At 45.6% G+C, this 21337-nt stretch overlaps 1 protein-coding gene across 4 annotated transcripts in view; it reads right to left on the bottom strand.

Moving 5' to 3' along the window:
* Window positions 1-21337, bottom strand: part of Specc1 (sperm antigen with calponin homology and coiled-coil domains 1) — a 267085-nt gene that overhangs the window by 212956 nt on the left and 32792 nt on the right. Inside the window, exon 1 of one of the 4 annotated variants that reach the window (XM_029546076.1) lies at window positions 3228-3308. The exons of the other annotated variants lie outside the window; for them this stretch is intronic. The gene's annotated coding sequence lies outside the window, so the exon portion shown is untranslated. Of the gene's footprint in view, window positions 1-3227; window positions 3309-21337 lie in introns of those variants that run through there. 4 annotated transcript variants of the gene reach the window in all.

Genomic DNA, 21337 nt, shown 5'->3' with positions numbered 1-21337 from the left:
CACACACACACACACACACAGATATAAAAATCTTTAAAAATATATCAGAGAGCATGGGGTTACTTATAAACGATATTGGGAAAACAGCTCAGTATTATTTTTAAATGTCAGGTTAAATCTACCTTCCACATCATTCAGCAGAGTAAATGCTAGAAGAAACTAAATCCCTTCAAAGAGAAGGCTCAAAAAAAGCAGAACAGTTTCGACTGTGGAAAAATACTAAATGACCACATGGTTTTCCAAAAATTCATTTTTATTTTATTTATTTACTATTTATTTTAGGAGTTTTACTTATTAAAACCAGGGTCTTGTATGTGGTTAAGCCAGCATCTATCAAATTCAAATCTTAAGATTTGCTTTACTTTAATTATGTGGAGGGGCAGGTAAATACTGGTACCTGCAGAGGTCAGACGGTGGCAGATACCTCGGACCTCCTGAGAGCTCCCTGGAGCATGTGCTGGGGGATGAATGGAAACCCGCAGGGGGGGGGGCATCTGCGAATTGCTCCTCACCACTTGGCATCTTTCCAGATCCATGAAAAACCTTTAGAAGGTTAACATTGAGCTGGCAAAGCAGTCGGCAAGATCGTGACATTACGCCACCACAGTCACCACGCTGGGGCCAAATGCCTGACAGAAACAGCCTAAGACAGTCGGGGTCCCTTTCTCTTTGACAGATTCAGTCCTTGACTAGATTTGGGGGTGGGGTGTGCTGCTCCTCTCCCGAAAGAACCGGAGCAAGGGTGACAGGAAGGGGCCAGAGCAAGGCACACCTCAGGGCTGTCTTCCCCAAACCAGACCCACTTCCCACCTTCCCGCAAGCCAAAGTCTCTCCAAGTCTGAATCTGTCAGTGGAGTCAGCATTGCTCAAGTCTGAAGCATCATCTGGTCATCTGTGGAAACGCCCTCACAGGACGGCCAACGTGCACTTTAGGAACCTCTTCAGCATCCTGGGTCAAATCGAGTTGACATTCAAGATTAACCATGACATGTATTCCACTAAAACCCCCATGAAAGCCAGCAGCAACAGGATGGGGGCAAGACCTTTCACATCGTCTTGTGAAAATGAAGATGTTCTGACCCACTCCTTGTCATGTCCATGGTGACAAACAGATGGAACTAAAATAGAAGGCTCTCACTCAGCGGGTAGAAAGCAACCCAGAAGCACATACCAGGCACCGTTAAAAAGCTCCCACCAGGCCTGGAGCAGTTCAGGGGTACAGTATGCTAGGCTCTGGGTTCAGGACCTGTGACACACACACATCATGTGTACCCTTTGACCCAGTGATCCCACACTGGCAAATTTACAGATATAACCCATAAACATGGGAAACATCCTCTGACTGAAGGAAGCTATTGAAGTATTATTAGTTATAATGCAAGAAACGGAAGGAAGCAAGAAAAGAAGAGAGCGGGGGAGGGAGGGAAATGGAATGGTGGGGGNGGGGTGGGAGGAAGGAGGGAGGGGTGGGAGGGAGAAGAGAGAGGAAAAACAAAGCAACTTAATTTTTAGGGTTTTTTTTTCAATGACTTACTTATTTAATTGATTGATTATTGAGACAGAGTCTCACATGTAGCCCCGAAATCACAGGAATCTGCCTGCCTCTGCATTCTGAGGTGCTAGGATCAAAGGCGTGAGTCACTATACCTGGGTTTTGGTTTTGTTTGTTTGTTTTGTTTTAACTTAAAAATTTTTAACCTCATTTACAGAGGGAGTTCCAGGACAGCCAAGGCTACACAGAGAAATCCTGTCTCGAAAAACTCAAAAATACTTTTTTAAAGAGTGGGAGAGGGAAGCAACAACCAGATAGCACAGCCCTGGACCGGGAAGCCAAGGCAAGACAGCCCATTCTGCCCGCTGCCTTACTTAGCTGTGCCCACCTCACTGTGAAGTCAGGGCCACAGAGCTAGCTGCCCCAGGGGCAACGGACGGCTGGAGTCCTGTTTACAAAGCACACGGTAGCTTTGCCAGTTCCACGGTGAGAGCTCTAAAATATTACCTTTCTCGTTTAACATTTGAAAAATAAAAAGGAGACGAGTCTTTAAAAGAGGAGAGCGTACAAGAGTGCAAGAGTCCATCTCCAGTTCCAGAGTTTTACCTGAATGTGGCTCATCCCTGCATTGCCCTCTGCCTTCAGGAGTTTCTGTCCAGATGTTTCGTGACAGTAACTCACTTGGCAAGGGGAAGGTCCCAGGATGCAGAACCAGCTACTCTAAAGAAGACCCCTAAGACACGGGGAGCGAAGAGAATGGGACTTTGGAACTTAATGGGACGAAAGGAGCCACCTGGATGAGAACTCTCAGAGGCAGAGGCCGCACAAACACATCCAGAAAGCAAGGGTGACTTTGCATTCTGAAAGGGAAGGTGCACTTCACCACTTACAGCATGAGCTCTCCGAATTACTGAGCGAAATCACTCCAATATAAAAGTTCCAGTGGACCGGAAGAGGAAATCAAAGCCCAAGCTCCATTCCCAGAAAACAGAGTGGAAACTAAGAATAGAAATCCAGAAGCCTTCGGACGATAGAGCAAAGAATTGACAGCCTTCTGCAGAGTCGGGGAAGACGGTCACAGAAAAAACCATGAACACACAGCTTCCTAGAAAAGCCACAACTGCTGTCCCGTTATCACTTTGAAATTCTGCCATCTGGGGTTTCTTCAGTATCTAATTCCAGACCCCAGGAATAAAGTCTGGTCCAGATGTGCAGTACTGGGACAGAATCCATGCCTCTGCTAGATGCCAAGTCAAACTCTACACACTCATAACTCCAGAACCTTCCACACAACAAGAACTCATCTAACTGGAAGCTTTTCTCCGCGGGACTTTAGACTTCTACCCTTATCCCAAAAAAATGCACCAAGCTGGTCTAGTCACCTTACTTATGAGGAGGGGGCTCTGCATTTCCAACACCCAGGGAGAAGGCTTCTTGGCAGAAGTTTATACAGTAACTTGAGCATGAATCATTATGACTTTGCATGATGGGGGGAAGAAAATGACTCACAAGAAGACTGTTTCCTCCCAAGATAGTATATGAGTATCAAATGCACGGTCAGGCCCCAAAACAGGCAAGCAGTGTTGGCTTCCACGGTCCCCATACAACAGAAGATGATACGGCTGCTGGGTGAGCACCTTCAGGTCTACGGGTGCAGCAAGACCTCTCTTCCAGTCAGAGCCATCCCCTACGATCCTTCACCCCAGTCTTAAATAATAACCAGCTTCGTACTTACTGCGAAGTCCCCGGCTCCTCTTCCCTCCCGGGAGCTGCTGGCCTTAGTCAGTAAAGCCACTGCTCTATTCTGAGCCAGCTGCTGTCTGAGAGGAAAACCACACTCAGCCAGCGCTTGGGCAAGGCCTGCTCAGGAAGCAGGCGGGCTCTGCTCCCCATGCCTCTCCCTCTCCCTCTCCCCTCCCGCCCCCCACTTACAAGTTCACATATACACATGGTGCAAAATCAAATTTCTTTCTCACTAGGTGCCAAGTATTTAATTTAGACTTCTCCGAAATTAAAAATGTAAAGATGTCGGCTGGCTAGGAGTAAAAGGGAACTTCCTCAACCCACAAGAGTAAGTACAAATACCCTGAGATATCGAACCAAAAGAAAGAAGCACTCTGCCCTCGAGCTTCGAGCTTCGGGGCCCTCATGAGTGCTGCTGTCCGTGGAGTTCAGGGTTGACAGGAAGTCAGGAACCAGGAAGCTCTTCAAAACAGGCTGTAGTCTGGACTGTTAACCACGGCACCTTCAGGAATTTATTGTGGTTTCTTTTTTAATCCTAAATAAATATGTTCATACTTAATTTTTAATTCACAAAGTTCCCAGATGATACCTCCTTCCTCATTATACCTGGCTTGTGGCCCTGTGCCTCTAAATAAACTCAGCAAGCCCCTGTGCCAGCTACTGCTGCCCCTTTTGGGCAGCAACACTTTGGAGCAAATGTGCAGGAAATTCTGTCATGGTTAATACCAAGAAAACAGCCTGGGAAAATGAGGCAGACTCTACCATAAATAAAATGTAAAGCCAGTGACAAGATGGGACAAACAGACATGCCTTTGGTTCACTTGTCCCCTGGTGCAAATGCAGGCTACCCAATAACCATATGTGGACGCTGTAATCACCTCAGTGTGAGATATCCTCCACAAGCTCTGTGTCTGAGCACATGGTCCCTGGCTGGTGGTGATGTCTTGGGAGTTGTGAAACCTTTAGGGCATGGAAGCTGGCTGGAGTCACTGGAGGTGGGTCCTTGAAAGTTATACTGGATTCTGGTTCCAGCTGGAGCTTTTTCTAACACCTGCAGCTATAAGCTGCTCCTGCATCCTTGTCTGATGAACTGAGACCCTCCCAAATGAAGAGTAAAATCAAGTTCTTCTTCCGTTATGCCCCTTCTATTGGACATTTTATCACAGTCATGACAAAAATGACAATTAGGTATACAAAGCTGTGTGAACAACTATGGTCAGGCTGACCTTGATACTAGACAACAATGAATAAAGCAATTAAAAGTCTAATTGATCACATTACAGTATGTCCAGATAATTCACCCTGACACCGCGATCAGAAAAGATAATTTACCTGCACTGAATGAGTTAGTCAGATTTCCTCCGTCATGACAAAATCCCTCGCAAAGTCAAACGAACGAGCAAGGTTTTATTAGCTCAGAGCTTCAAAAGATTCAGTCCACAGCTGCTATGGGTCATTGTTTCTGGCCCTATACTATAGCAGAGAGCGCATGGCAGAGCCAAGTGGCTTTCCTCATGGCAGCTAGGAAAACCAGAGGACCATAAGGGCTGGGATCAAAATGTAGCCTCCAAGAGCAAGATCCCAGAGCCAGTGAGATGGCTAAGAGGTAAAGGTGCTTGCTGTCCACGCTGACAGGGACCTGAGTCGGATCCCCAGAGCACGCACACACAGGAAGAACCAAAGCTACAGTGTCTTCTGATTTCCACCCCCCCCCCCACAGCATCAGCATGCTCACATTCGCTCACACTCGCACACACTCTCACACACACACCCAAATACACATCATCATCATCATCATCAGTAACTTTTTTAAAAGAAAAGAGTGCTGTTAATGACCTAATTTTCCCAATCAGGCTCCACTTCCTGTATCTCCCACCACCGGAGCCTCTTCAATTACAAATGCACAAATCAATTAATCTGCCCACAAGGTCAGGGCATGCACAGTCCAGTGGACTCCCGAAGGCCCCATCTTTCAATCCGTCTGTGCTGGAGGTGAGGCTTTTGACACGTGAGTTTTTGAAGATGATTTAAGATCTAAATACCAGTGGCTGGGGACACAGCAGAGAATTTACCTGGCATCCACGAGGCTCTGAGTCCAATCCCTACTGCCTAAAAACAATCCAAACAGCAAAACAGACGCCTGGACAGACCAAGAGCAAAGCAAAACAGATGCCCGGACAGGCCAAGAGCAAATTAATCTAGCAACGTATACAAATGATGCTGTGCCGTGACCAAAGGAGATTCACAGCAGGAATTTTAGACTGATTATCACAAATGAGAATCAGACATAATTCTGATTAACAGTGACAACATAGTTCAAATTAAAAGACTAAAAGAGAAAACCCACACAATCGTTTCAACAAATATTGAAAAAACACTTTTTTAAAAAACCCAAATTTTTATGATTAAAAAAAATAAAATAAAGTCCAACCACTAGGAATAAAAGGGAATGTCTTCCACACGGCAAAGGGTAACTACAAAATGCACACGACCAACATCGGAAATCCTTCTCTTGAGACCAGAAACAAGACCAGATTTCTCTGTCCTCCCAACATCTAGTCGACAATGCACTGAAGGTTTTAGTCGAGGATGCAGGCAAGGGAAGAAAAGAGAGGGCCCCATATACCATCTATCGACATGAGATTAACAGGGATACCTACAGCCCCAAGGCCCCAGTGAGATCACAGCAAGCAAGAGTGAGCCACAGCATCAGCTGTGTGTCCACACTCTGCGGTGGGAACTCCAGGAAAGCAGCCCGAGTTTGAGCCCCGAGCCACCGTACAAACGCCAGGTGTGGTGGCTCGTGCTTGTAATTCACATATGTGCATTAAAAACACTACAAAGAAATAAGATGTGCTCACTGCTAACTGCAAAGTATCACTGAAAATCCTGAAAGGGTGGGCCAGCGAGATGGCTCAGCATTCAGGGTCATAGGCTTGCCTGACAGCCTGAGTTTCCCAGAGCTTCCTGGTGGAAGGGGAGAACCAGTTCCCGCAGGTTATTCTCAGGTGTGCGTGTGCTGGCACACATACACATGCTCACATAAAATAAATGTTTTTTTTTTAATTCAACTTAAAAAGGTAAGGTCTAAGGGCAGGTGTTATGACAGGAGGATCTATATGAGGTCCAGGCCAGCCTGGTCTATGTATTAAATACCTGGATAGCCAGGGCTACACAAAGAGATCTTGTTTCAAAAAAAAAAAAAAGAAAATCCAGTTATGGGCTCTCGGTTGGAAGTCAAAGGTTAGGTCTAAACCTGGGTCAGGAGTTCAGTCCTCCTTGGTGTCTGACCACCTCCCATGGATGGAGCAGCAGCTCACACAGCAATGCAGGTATGCAGAGAGCTTAGCGGAAACATAAGGGTTGCAGACAACTGCTTTGGAGATGTCCCTGAAGACAGGATCCTCAGCTATACTCTGAATAATCAACTTTAAGAATACATATGTATTTTACTTTAACATGTGCATAGGTGTTTTGTCTACAAGTGTTCTCTCTTCATCATGTGTGTAGTACCCACAGAGACCAGAAGAGGACGACAGATTCCCCCAGTTCTGGAGTAATAGTTGCAGTGGTAAATTGCCATACAGAACACAGATAAGGAACTGTTCCGTCACCAGCAGAGTTTAACTAAAGACCATGTTGACGGTGTGCAGCTCCTGGACTGACCTGCTCTGTACTGCATCATGGGACACCACCCAGGAATCTTCCTCTAACAAAGAAAACGGGAGATTTTTAAGGTCTGAATTACTTGACAAGTGAATTCTATCTTAATTTAAAAAGTAATATTGGAAATAATTTGTGATATTGAGCAATGAGTAATATTTTTGGAAAATGCAGATCATAAATGGTAAGAGCCCACATTTTATACTTACTAAGAATGATTCTCAGATGGTCAGTGGTGTCACACACCTTTAATCCCAGCACTTGGGAGGCAGAGGCAGGCCAGCATGGTACACAAATTGAGTTCCAGGATAGCCAGGGCTACACAGAGAGATCCTGTCTCAAAAAATAAACAAATGGGCTGGAGACATGGCTCAGTGATTAAGAGCACTGACTGTTCTTCCGGAGGTCCTGAGTTCAATTCCCAGCGACCACATGGTGGCTCACAACCATCTGTAATGCGAATCCGATGCCCTCTTCTGGTGTTGTCTGAAGACAGCGACAGTGTACTCACATATATAAAATAAATAACTCTTTAAAAGTAAATAAACAAGAAAGAAAGAAAGAAGTCTCTTACTGACTAGTGCAATGACAGAAGAACTTTCTTTAGGCTTTTTAAATTTTTCTACAGTCCAGTAAATATTTGACAATTTTGTGGAGTAACATTTATTTACATAACTTTTATCTATAGAACATAAATGCTTCCCCCTGCCCCACTGTGGTTTTTTTTTTTTAAGACAGGGTTTCTCTATGTAGCCATGACTGTCCTAGAACTCACTCTGTACACCAGGCTGGCCTCAAACACACAGAGATCCACCTGATTGATTCTTCCTCCTGAGTGCTGAGATTAAAGGTGTGCACCATCATGCCCAACAACTACTTTAGAACAAGAAAATTTACTAATAGCAGACATTGCTTCTTTTGTCAAAGACTTCCCCCAAGAAAGGCAGTATTCATGGTCATTTGCATTTGTAATAATATGGTGGTAAACAGTGAATAGTAATGTTTCTATTTGTCTCTTTTTTTATCAACAATTAGACTTTTGGCCAATGATATTGGCCACTTGCTTAAGATGAAAGGGCAGCAGCTCTGTCACTCGCAAACACTTCATAGATACACCAGCAGTCCAGTCCGCTAGAGTCGGCATAGAAAACAGGAATCAGCAGTGGTGCTGATTCCTAGCACCACCTAGACCTAGCAGAGACAGCCAGGCCTCAACCTCAGCTCTAGTCAGCAGGAGGGACCAGGAGGCATGCCAGGGGAAGTGCCTCTCTCAGGGAAGCGAAGATCAGCAAAGACTCCAGACCCACAAGTGGTGCACAGCTAACTCTATAAGCAAGCCTAGCTCTACCTCTGTCACTGTTTTTATACCCTCCGAACATCACGGGTCCTGCCTCAGTTGACATCACTCTGCCAATCAGCCTGAGTCCACAGAAGCAGCAAGAAACTGTAGCACACCACCAGAAGATTTTTGGTGTGTTTCTCTCTATGGAGTCCTGACAAATGCAGCTCAACTATGCAATGTAAGGTAAACCAATACATGTGTGTCGTTAGCAAAGTATCTTTCATCATGTGTCCTTTCACATGCTTGCTTTAGCAGAACATCCTCTCTCCTATATCAGATAATATACATTCCTTCACAAGTCTGCCTTAGTCTTTCACCTGTGTCCACTCACGAAAACACCCTTCATGTGTTTGCCGCAGCAAAACACCATCCATCACAACTAACTCTCCAAAGAACCCTTAAGTTTTCACCTCAAGCATCTGTAAGCATGAACGCTGGAGGACACCCAGGAGGCGGAGTCCAGGCCAGAGCCCTGCAGCTGCAGCAACAGCTGCCTGGGCTAAGTTCATGTCTCACTGAGAAACCTACCCAGTCTCCAAAGAACAAGAATTTCCTAGATCCTCGCCCAAACCAAACCTTAAAAAAAAAAAAAAGTTCTGTTTTGCTGCTGGAAAATAAATTTATCAACCCTAAAAATAACTCGGACGAAGTCAGGGAATGAAAGTGATTCTGCGTGAGTGTCAAACAGATGTTGGACTAATTTTACAAAGACTCAGAAAAAGTGTCCTGGGGACTTCTGTGTGACAGCAGAGAGGGACTGAGAAGAATCTGATGGTAGAGAATGGCAGGGCACACTCGGGGTTCGGGGTGGGGGTTAAAAATCTTCACAGTTTTCTAGGTTTCATCTAGCCAGAAATGGCTCCAGTGTCTATTAACAGATGATGGGTTAGATCGTGGTTCTCAACCTTCCTCACACTGAGACACTTCTGCATGTTTTGGTGACCCCAACCATAAGATTATTTCATTGCTACTTTGTAACAGTAATTCTCTGCTGCTGTTATGAGTCATAATGTAAATGGCTGCTGTGCAGGATATGTGACTCCTGTGAAAGGGGTCTCAACCCACAGGTTGAGAACCAGTTAGCAATGATCACACTGATGTACTCAACAAACTCTGAAAATTGTCAGAGTATAGAATGATATTCATGCACCATAACAAAATACCTGGGATAATCAACTTAACGGAGAGAAAGGTTTATCTTTGGAAGATTCAGCCCACAGTCAGTGGGACCATGACTTCGCAGTCTGTGACCAGCCAGTGAGGCATGGTGGGGTACTGCTACTCCCTCATAGCCAGGATGCAATGGAGGAAGAGAAGGAGCCGGGGGTTCCATAGCCTTTCTCTAAGGCATGCCCAAAGACTAGGAGACTTCCCAATGGGTCCTGCATCTGGGTCCCCCTTTCCTAACTGTTGGTCTTGGAGCCTTTAACACAAAACACTTTAGGTGACATTTCAAGATCCAGTTATACAATGCTGTCCTTCGTGAGATCCATAAGGTCTGTCTACAAACACTTGGTCCTGCTCAGAGGAATTTGACTTCTCTGTGAACCAAAGCATCTCTTCCGATCTCTTTAATTTCGCTCTAAAGCATCACATTTCACGGTACAAAATTACAGAGAGAGAACTAATTACAGAGGGAGACACCACACTGGGCAAGGGATGGCTGGAGAGGCTGACATCGTATGAGCCAGGAGACAAGGTTCATTACGCAGCAAAGCTCGCTCTATAAGTACATGACTAGGAGCAAGAAGCATGTCCACTGACAAGTCACGGTGTGTTGCAAGGTTTGCCTTTTTTATAAAAGCAGTGCTGTAATGCCAGGTGAACTCTCTCGCTGAGATCAGGAGCACAACCTTCAAAGGTTGCATGGGGTGAGATGTGTTTGTCTCCAACCACAGACCCTCCTCTGTCCTCCCACCCAGCAGCAGGCCCACCCTCCCGCAGCTCCTGGCCTTCCATACCTGCCAGCTTCACTGAGCTTCCATCCCAGGCTACATGGACTAGAGTTTATTTAATGAGCCGGGAACAAGGGATCAGCTACTCTTTTTGGATTCTAAAACAGATGCTGAACTAATTTAGGAAGAATGTAAGCTAAAATGACCCAGCCTCAGTCTGACTCGGGGATGTGGCCATCCGTCACACTTTCTGGCCCTAAGATCCAGGATATATGATGTTCTCCTGTTGCTCTTCTTACCAAGCCCATTACCATATTTGCCTTGAGCCTGGCTCATTGGCTCACAGGGAGTTGAAGCCTCTGGCCCCTCCCTCTTTCCTGGTTCTTTTCCTCTCTTGCTGGTCCCACATACCTACTTCTCTGAAAACTCCCATGCCAAGATCATGTCCTTCCACCAATGTGTCCTTGATTGTCACCCAGCAGCCTGGGATCACCAACTTATTTTTATTTGTTTAATCTATTTTTATTTGGGCCCCCAAACAGAAATGAAAGACCAACTTTGCTCAAGGTCCTCTTATCTCATCTCAGAGGAAAGCCCATCTGATTGTTGTCACAGGTCTGTCACGCCATCAGTAAAGGCAGCAGTTTCAACTTGGTTTCTCTGACTCCTGATACCTCGTGTCCTGGTTGATTCTGAATTGCCTGGGCTCGTCAGTCAGTCGGTTTGCTATCTCCCACTTATGAACCCCCTCTCTCAGCCTCTTGAGTGCTGGGATTACAGATGTGTTTGTAGAGGCGGGTGGGAGGGGTGGAAGAAGAACAGGGATGACTTAACACGGTCTTTCTCAGCCTGTGACAGCTGTGCTTGAACCTGTCAATGTGCAGCAAGGGACTTCAGAAACCACAGAAGGATCAGAGACTTTCTGGATGCTAGCAGTGCTAAGAAAACAGGATGAAATTCTAAAATCAGCCTTGGAGATTAACAGTAGTACAGGGTGCTTCAAAAGGATCAACAAGAGATTACCTCTTGAAAATCTAATCAGGGAAGAAAAAAAAATACCAAAATTAGAAACAAGCAAGAGGGCATAATTATATACATGGACTTTAAACCAAGCAAAACTGATCATTTTCTATGAAAACACAGATGACCAAAATTAACTCAAGAAGAAACAAAGAGTCCAACAGAAAAAAGGCAAAGGATACACACACACACACACACACACACACACACAAAACCACCAAGCATACAGAGCCATGCTTAGCCAATAGAAACATCACCTTTACCAAAAATGGAGAATAAGCCAAGCACATCTATAAACCTAATACTCAGGAAGCTGAGGAGGCTGAGGAGGCTGAGTGAGACTGAGGCTGAGAAGGCTGAGGAGGCTGAGGAAGTTGAGGAGGCTGAGTGAGGCTGAGGAGGCTGAGTAAGACTGAGGTTGAGAAGGCTGAGGAGGCTGAGGAAGTTGAGGAGGCTGAGGAGGCTGAGTGAAGCTGAGGAAGTTGAGGAGGCTGAGTGAGGCTGAGGAGGCTGAGTGAGACTGAGTGAGGCTGAGAAGGCTGAGGAGGCTGAGTGAGGCTGAGGAGGCTGAGGAAGCTGAGTGAGGCTGAGAAGGTTGAGAAGGCTGAGGAGGCTGAGGAGGCTGAAGAGGCTGAGGAAGTTGAGAAGGCTGAGGAGGCTGAGTGACACTGAGGAGGCTGAGTGAGGCTGAGGAGGCTGAATGAGGCTGAGACGGCTGAGGAGGCTGAGTGAGACTGAGTGAGGTGAGAAGGCTGAGGAGGCTGAAGAGGCTGAGGAAGTTGAGGAGGCTGAGTGAGGCTGAGGAGGCTGAGTGAGGCTGAGGAGGCTGAAGAGGCTGAGTGAGGCTGAGGAAGTTGAGGAGGCTGAGTGAGGCTGAGAAGGCTGAGGAGGCTGAGTGAGGCTAAGGAGGCTGAGGAGGCTGAGGAGGCCGAGACATGGGGATCCCCATGAGTTTGAGCCATCTTTGGCTGCATACAGAACTCCGTCCTAACTTGATATTCAAAGTAAGATCCCGTGGAGACACACACACACACACACACACACACACACACACACACACACACACAGAGAGAGAGAGAGAGAGAGAGAGAGAGAGAGAGAGAGAGAGAGAGAGAGACACACTCTGATGAGCTGGTTTGCATGGCCCTTGCAGGCCAGCAGAGCGAAAGTAGTAAAGGAGATGTTTTATATTTCAGTGTTTCTATATTTTTTAAAAAATTACTATTTTTTACTTATTTTAAAGATTTATTCATATTAATTTTACACACACAGGTACTTTGCCTGCATGTGTGTCTGTGCACCATGTGTATGCCTGAGCCAAGAAGGGCTGCTGGATTCCCTGGAGCTGGAGCTAAGGATGGTTGAGACAGTCTGTAGGTGCTGCGAATTGAGCCTGTATCCTCGGGAAGAGTGTCCAGTGCTCTTAACCACTGAGTCATAACCCCAGCCTATGTTTTTGAATTTTAGGAAATGTGTTGTTGTGTGTTGAAACTGAAGAAAATAAAACAAAATAGAACTTTTAAACTCTCGTGGAAAGGATGGATACCACAGTTGTTACTGTGTTCACACCGGAGAGCAAAATCCAACATGAGGACACAGACTGAAAATAGTCTGAGGGTCTGAAACACAGTCAGGATGAGAAACGGGAAGGATAGAAACATAATCAAGAGAGCACAGAATTCACACTGTGTTAGCCCGAGGGCAAAACTCCTGCTGCACAGGGCACAGGACCTGGCAAGCTACTCAGGGTTTGTGGAACAAATGAAAGAAAAGTAAGACCAAAATCAGTGATTAGCATACTAGAAAGTATTGTATGATCAATAATAGAAAAAAACTTCTGTATTAGTCAGGGCTCTCTAGAGTCAAGAATATATAGAATGTCTCTCTATACAGAGGGAATTTATTATGATGACTTACAGTCTAGAGTCCAACTCACCAACCATGGTCAGCTGGAAACACAAGGATCTAGTAGTTGCTCAGTCCCATGAGGCTAGTTGTTTCAGCTGGTGTTCTGTAGAAGTAGGTTCCAACAAATGTGCTGGCAAGCAAATCCAAGTGGCGAAGAAGAGCGAATATTTCTTCTTCCAATGCCCTTATGTAGGTCACCAGCAGAAGGTGCGGCCCAGATTAAAGGGTGACCCACCACACCTGGGTCTGGGACTTGTTTTGTCCCAGGTTGATTTTGAACCCAGAGATCTCCTTGCCTCAGTCTCCTGGGAGTAAAGGCGTGTACTACCTTTCCTGGGCCTAAGCTTTTCGTAGCCACTATGCCTCAAGTTCTCCATGCCAAGATCCAGGTCAGAAACTTGTGTCTCCCAGCCTCTAGGCCTGTATCACAGGTGAGCCCTCCAATTCTGGAGTGTAGTTCACTCCAGATATAGTAATTTGGCAACCAGGAATAGCCATTACAACTTCCAAAAGTATCTTAGGAAAAAAAAAATAAGTCCTGGTGCTGAAGAGGCAGCTCAATTAAAAGCACAGACTGCTCTTCCAGAGAACCCACATCAGCAGGCTTACAACTGCATCTGGCACCAGCTCCAAAGGGATCCAATGCCTCCAGCTTCCACAGCCACCTGAATTTACCACACACACACACACACTCACTCACAATTAAAAAAACAAAAACCAGTCCTCACAGGCCTGGTTGGTGAGGAGTCCTGAGCAATGATTAACTAGGCTGTCCACTACCAGACAGCAGTAGACCCAAGGACCCCAAAGGACACAGTGATAAGAGTCAACCCAACGTGCATAGACAGCCTGTGTGGGAGGAAGCACAAACTCAGAAGCTATAATGCCAAGTGCTGGACCCCAGCATCCCTGAAGCGTCCTTGAAGCATCCCTGAAGTGACGTATCCCAGAAATATCACATCTCCGCTTCCTGTTTGTGGCGACGATGTGAGCTCTCAGCTGCTGCTCCAGGCAGCTTGCCTGCTGCTTACTTCCCTGCTGAGGTGGACTCTTATCCCTCTGGAACCATAAGCTAAATAAAGCCTTCCTTCCGTACATTCCTTTGGTTGCGGCGTTTTATCGAAACAACAGAAAAGTAATACACTAGACACTGAGACTCTGTCTTAATCGTTAAAATATAAATAAATAATATGTGGTATGGTGTTTGAAAGAAACAAACTTATTTACACATCCTTCACATGTAGGTATAAAATTATAGTCACTGGAATACTGTTATAGTCTTTACATTTTTTACATTATTCTCAAGAATTCCATATATCTATATAATGAAATATGATCACATGTAACCCTCATTCCTCCCCCTCCCCCACATCCCTCCCCGAGCACACACCCACTCTTAATTTTATGTCTTGAGCTGGAAACTTCTGGATTCTTGGGTAAGTCCGTTATGTCAAATGATGTTTTTCTGGGGCACAAAGGTGAAAGAATGTTTTCCTGAAGCAGAAGCAGACTCAGGTGAAATGATGTTTTGCTATAGCAAACAGGTGAAATGATGTGTGATGGAGGAATATAAAAATGACCCCATAGAGAGTGGGAGCGAAAGCATTGGTTTGCTTTGCTCCGCCTCACTATTCTTTGCAAACGACAAGTACAAATTGGTTTGCCTTACATTGTGTTGCTGAGCTTCACTTGTGATTCCTTAGAGAGAAACTCACCAAGAAACTTCTCGTGGGGTTCCTGTGGCTTCTTGCACTTCTGTGACCCCAGCCCATTGGTGAGCCTTGCTTCTTCTGGATTGAAGCCCTTGCTGGGTCATGTGGTGACTGCGGAGACAACTTGGGACTGCTGCTGCTGGTTTGTGTGTGGTGTTTGCTACTGCACTGAGCTGATGATATCCTGACGATGAAGATTGGACTTGCCCCCAAAGAACTATTCCTAAACAGGTCTATTCCCACCCCACCCCCCCCCCGTGTCCTAATAACTTTTCTTTTCCACTACCTCTGGTGGATGGTGGGCAAGAGGAGAGGTTGAAGGTTTTTTTAAAGTAGGTTGAGGAAAATTTACAATTTATGCCTACAATTTCTCTCTTGGAAATAATTGTTATTTATTGTATCTATACTCTTCTTTGTGTCTATTTAAGGCCACACTAGATACTGGTCACTTGTCTACACCAGAGTTAAATGATGTGGTCATAATATTTGTTCACTGGCATTTACATATTAGTTTGTGCTCATGTTTGTTAAAATTCATTTTTTTTTCAATTCTTAATTTTGCAGTAGTACATCAGTTCAGAAAGACTATAGTATGGTTTGATGATGTATAAAGTCACACTGAGAGGAATTAAAATACAATTCTTAGCATGTGTAAGCATGTATTGACTAGAACTCAAATGTGTGCCAGAAAAGCTGTAACAGCTATTATCAATTTGACTGTGCCTAGAATCGACAAAAATACAATGCACTGGGCACTTCTGTGAGACATTGTCTTGACCGTATCATCTGAAGCAGGAAGACCCACCCTAAATGTGGTTGGTACCTTCTGATGGGGCCCAGATAACAGGACTTGGAAGAAGGAAACTGCTTTGGCTTGCTTGCCCTCACTCTCACCGGCAAGTTCATCTCTCTTGAAGCTGCTCTTAGAACCAGCTTCCTCAGGACACCAAGGTAGACTGAAGACCAACAGTTCTCCACGGTCCTCCACCCGTTCAGTGGAAGATTGGTTCTGCTGAGATATCCAGCATCATGGCCCGAGCAACTGCCAGAGTCTCAGCCTCTCCAGTGTGAGACAACCATTTTCAGATTATCTAGACTACATCCTGTAAGCCATCCTAACAGATCCATGAACACACACACACACACACACACACACACACACTCTATCAGTTCTGTCCCCAACTAACAAGTTTTTCTATGCTGTATATCCAAGTGATACACCAAAGTACTGGAAGCCAGTAAATGAGGCAGACACCGGTAGGAGAAAACTCCTATGCTAACACACATTCAAAACGCCTTTTCCTTTTGTTTCACCTGAAACCTCTTGGAGAAAAAGGAGCATGCTCAGAGGCATTTCTCTGTCACCCCTATGACACATGCTGAGCATACCCAGAAGCGCTCTTTTCCAACCATTTTAACCTTCCAAACATGTCACTGACCCAAACCTGTGTCTGCCATCTTCTCTTCTTGAACTATGACCTTAAAACGAGCATGCAATCATGTAGCTCTTACACTGAATATGCAAAGGCATGTTCCTGCCCCTAGAGAGCTTTCCTATATGAACATGTGTGGGTTCTTCAGGAGAATCTCCACGCGTCCTTTGTTTAAGAGCATCGCTTTGAAAATAACTCCCGTGTTCTCCCTCGCCGCTGTGGGCAACACATTTTTCTTCACTCTTATTTCTTAGCTGTATTTGTTTCTGGCTTTGTAGTAGAGATGGTAAATACTGAAAAACTGGGGCTTCCAGGTAAGAGAGCAGCTTAAAAACCTGCCTCCTGGTGACCTGGTGAAGGAGAGTCAGAATGAGAAAAAAAAGCAAACGCTATTCTAAAGAGAAACAGAAGGAAGGAGCCTTAGAAAATGGAAGGTAAAGTTGGGACAGCAGATGAGACTAGAAGAAGACCAGAGACATGGCAAGCCAAGCTGGCACAGCTCTCGCCACGTGGGTCCCTGGGGTGGGGAGTGGGAGAGGAGCAGAAGCCTCACCCAGAGAGTCAGGAGGCCCTGGTCAGAAAGGATGGGTCATCCCATGGGCCAGCCCATGGCCCACGTGAGTCTCAAACCCAAGGTTTTGATGAGACACCGTGATTCATTAAAGGTACATTCAAGCCAAATCAACAGGTCTGACTGGGAACAGCAGCACCTGACCACAGGTTGGATGCTATACAGCAAAGAGTTTACTGGTGTCAGTGCAATTTACTGGACTGGGGAAACAGGCTTGTCTGTCATCTGCAATGGTTACCTATTGCTGCGTAACAAATCACTCTCAACTTCTGACAGCTTAAAACAAAAATGTAGATAGATTATCCCACAGTTTCTGTGGGTCAAATTCCCAGCAGAGGCCTCGCTGACTGGGTCAAGTTCCATGATGTTGTATTCAGGAGCCTCATCTGGAGCTGGAGGATCAATCTAAGTGTACATGCCCGGCATGTATTAATGCCCCTGAGAGACCTTGGTCCCAGCTGTAACAGTCGATCTTAATGTCAGCTTGCTAAGAATTGGAATCATTTGAATAGGGATCCTCAACTACAGATTTGTCCTTTTGGCCTTCGTTAGCGTGGGGAGGCTCAGCCAAGTGTAGGTGGGTAGCTTCGGGCAGCAGCCAGCCCAGATAAAGAAGCGCCAAAGAGGGCTGGAGAGATGGCTCAGCGGTTAAGAGCACTGGCTGCTCTTCCAGAGGTCCTGAGTTCAATTCCTAGCAGCCACATGGTGGCTGACAATCATGTGACCTGATGCCCTCTTCTGGCATGCAGGTGTACATACAGATAGAGCACTGATGTACATAAAGTTAATAAATAAGTCATTTTTTAAAAAGTTAAAGAGGAAGACGAGTGTCTTTGGCTCACTCGACCTTCCCTCTCGACACTGGCTGATTCCTTCAGTGATAGAAGAATCAGGTTTGTACTGTTGGCTGAGGACCAATGGCTCTCCAGGAAGCTCTCCGGGGGCCCTCCAGGATTTCAGCTGCCAAACTGGGACTGCTGAGGTACCCAGGTCCATGGACTGAACCTTCACCGGGCTCTCAGGCTCTCCAGTGAGAAACGGCCACTGTGGAAGCTCTGGTTTCTGTCTTTCTTTTTTTAAATATTTATTTAGTTGTTTTATACTTATAAAAACACTGTTGCTATCTTCAGACACACCAGAAGAGAGCAACAGATCCCATTACAGATGGTTGTGAGCCACCATGTGGTTGCTGGGAATTGAACTCAGGACCTCTGGAAGAGCAGTCAGTGCTCTTAACCATCTCTCCAGCCCCAGGAGCTCTGATTTATAAGACTCCTCATCTGTGGCACAACTGAGCAACTACTGGGTTGTTGGCCTTTCCAGTGAGGTAGCTGTTGATACTATTTCAGTGTAAGCTGATTTAATAAATTGCATGCGTGTGTGTGTGTGTGTGTGTGTGTGTGTGTGTGTGTGTGTGTGTGTGTGTATACACATGCATACACACACACCTGTGTGTACATGGTATCGGCTCTGTTGCTCCGGGGAACACTAACAAATACAGCAGTCAGGAACACCTCCCTAGGGCTGCTAAGACGATCTATCTTCCTGACTGGCACTTTATCTCCCGGAGACAATGATCTAGAAGAGCAGAGGAAGCCACGATGTCACCATGACCTAGTGCCTAAGGTTTCCTTCTACCGATTTTTTTTTTTAAAGGTTTGTTTATTTTATGTGTATGGGTGTTTTGCCTGTGTGCATGTAAGCCACCACACGTCACTACACAGACCTTCCAAATCTACTGAAGTTTGTTCAAACACAATGCTCAGTGCAAATGTACCACCTCTCTGCTCTGCATGACTGCAACAAAATCTGGCCAGCAGGATGTGAACATCAAACTATGCCAACTCATGGAAATAAAGATGCTGATACCAGCAGTTCCTATCTTAGCAGTTACCATGGTGACAGGAGGCATCAACAGCTGTTTAAAGGAGCTGTCTTTGAAATATCACATCTTACTAGCCACATGATACCAAACATAATCAAAATCATGAAGAACTTTTTTTAATTTAAAAAGTACTGAATAAAGTGATTAATCTAGTAATATTTTAGTTAAAATTAATAAAGTTATATTAAGGTATAACACTTTTCTAGGGTTTTGGGGGGTTGCTTAAGTTGTCCCACTTATTTATTTCTAAAAACAGATTCAGTGTTTATATTTATTTGTGGGACACACCCATGCCACTGTGAAAGTGTGGACCTGTACAGGAATCAGTTCCTCCCCCCATCATGTGAGTCTAGGAGTCAAAAATCAGGTGATGAGTCTTGGTGGCCTTTAACCCCTGAGCCACCTCTCTGGTCCTCACACTGAATTCTTAGCAAGCTCCTATGAGGTACCTATGATTTTCTCCCTCTGGGCTACTGAGATCCAAGAGGTTATTAATCTGCTGAAGGCCACACAGCTCACATGTAGATTAGCTGAGATGATAGCATCTTAGATAAGGAAGATCTATGTTCTTCCTTTCTCCAAAAGCTGCCTTGATGATAACCTGTGAGTGCTAAGTAAAGCTGATTATTAACTATATCAACCCCTTACTAGACTTGACCCAGGGCACTCCAATATTAACACCCACGATGCTCCATTTCTCCACAGCACTGATTAGCGCCTGAGATTACAGTTCAGGAAGAGCGCCTCTCCCTCCGATCTGTCCTGTTCTGCAGCGCACTTCAGTACCTAGAACACTGCCTGTCGTGGGGCCAGTAGCAATTAATGTTTGTTGAACTAAATTGATGGAAATATCAAAGGGGGGAGGGGAAAGGTACCAAAACAAACATTCGTATAACTATCACAGTCTAAAAGAAAGAAGCTGAAGAGGAACTTAAGAAATAAGTAAATATGGCTTGGCATGGTGGCTCACCCGATCCCGACACTCCCAAGGCAGAGGCAGGAGAGTCTCTGAGTTTGAGGACAGCCTAGTACCAGGCCAGCCAAGGTTACCTAGTGAGACCCTGTTTCAATGAACAACGACAAAACAAACAAACAAATGCAAATAACCGAATGCTGATTCGGAGAGTGATGTTTCTCTGCATGCCCCGAGCATGGCACACCCAGCAGAGCAGTCAGCAGAGACGCGGGTCTTCAGGGAGGGGGGGGGGAGGGAGCACTACAGCTCTCAAGTCCGTCACTAGCCTGCTCATGTTCATACGCTGCCTTAAGTTTTTCTAATTCCTTTCTGGAGAACATTCATGGCTACTTATTTAACTGAAGAATGAGGTTATCAGATGTGAACCTAAGCTGGGCCGGTGAATGATGGCATTTGCAGAACAGCAGCCATACTGGTTTCTTCTGCCAATCACACCTGCAATCTCCTGTCGTAGGGCACTGTGGAACTACGGCAAGAGAATGCCCACCAGACAACTAAGAGTACTGACCTCCGCCAGCACCGTCTCCTCCACACAGGTAAGTGCCCCAGCCTACCCTAACAGTCAGTAGCAGAGACTCCCAATGAACTTAGACCACCTCACCATGGAGATACTCCTAGGGCCTTCTAACATGGGTTTTTTTTTTTTTCAAAATAAGTTGATTTTAAGCCTAGGGTGGGGTGCAGCTCAGTGGTAAAGTGTTTGCCCAGCATGTGTGAGGCCCTGATATCCATTCTCAGCACTGCCCCTCAAAAAAAGTCAGCCTGGATTTGAAAAAGTTTGATGCTAGCACACGAGTGGACAGATCACTGGTGAATGGATTGATACACAAAAATGGATTAGACTAAGAATAAAGTCCAAGCACATATAGGAATTTAGTCTGCACTACCATTGACATTCCAAAAAGCATCAGTAAGTGGTGCTAAGAGAACAGGCTTCCGGAAGAAGCTCGGCCATGTTCTCCTTACACCACACTGGCCCAAGCAGCACCAAACACTGAACAAAAGAAAAGAAAGCCTTTGTGTCACCATGCTCCCTGCCATGATGGTAACGGACTAAACCTCTGAAACTGTAATCAAGCCCCCAATTAAATGCTTTCTTTCGTAAGAGTTGCTGCATTCACAATGTCTCTTCACAGCAATAGAAGACCAACTAAGACTCTAAAGGCTGGGAAGATGACTCCTTTGATGAAGTCTTGTCCCATGAGGACCTGACTTCAGTCACCAACAGGCACTTAAGAGCCAGGCATAGCCTCAAGCATTTGTAACGCTAGCACTTGGGGCTCAGGTGTGGGTGAGACCTGACGCTCAGTCTTGCTGAATTGGTGAGCTCCAGAATCAATAAGGGACCGTGTTTCAAAAAGTAAGAAGCAGGGGCTGGGAAGAGCTCGGCAGTTAAGGGCACTCACCAGTTTTGCTGGTGATTCAGCTCCCAGAACCAACACAGTGGTTTACCACCGTCCATAACTCCAGTTCCAGGGGACACAGCGCCCTCCTCTGGCCTCTGCAGGCACCAGGCACACAGGTAGCACACAAACATACAGAAAGACAAAGCCCTCATACACATAAAATAAAAAACAAATTTAAAAAAATATAAATAACGAGCCGGGCGTGGTGGGGCACGCCTTTAACCCCAGTACTGGGGAGGCAGAGGCAGGCGGATTTCTGAGTTCAAGGCCAGCCTGGTCTACAGAGTGAGT

The sequence above is a fragment of the Mus pahari genome, chromosome 14, assembly GCF_900095145.1.
Source record: "Mus pahari chromosome 14, PAHARI_EIJ_v1.1, whole genome shotgun sequence".
NCBI lineage: Eukaryota > Metazoa > Chordata > Mammalia > Rodentia > Muridae > Mus > Mus pahari.
The sequence above is the reverse complement of the archived record's forward strand: the minus strand, read 5'-3'. Positions and strand labels throughout refer to the sequence as shown.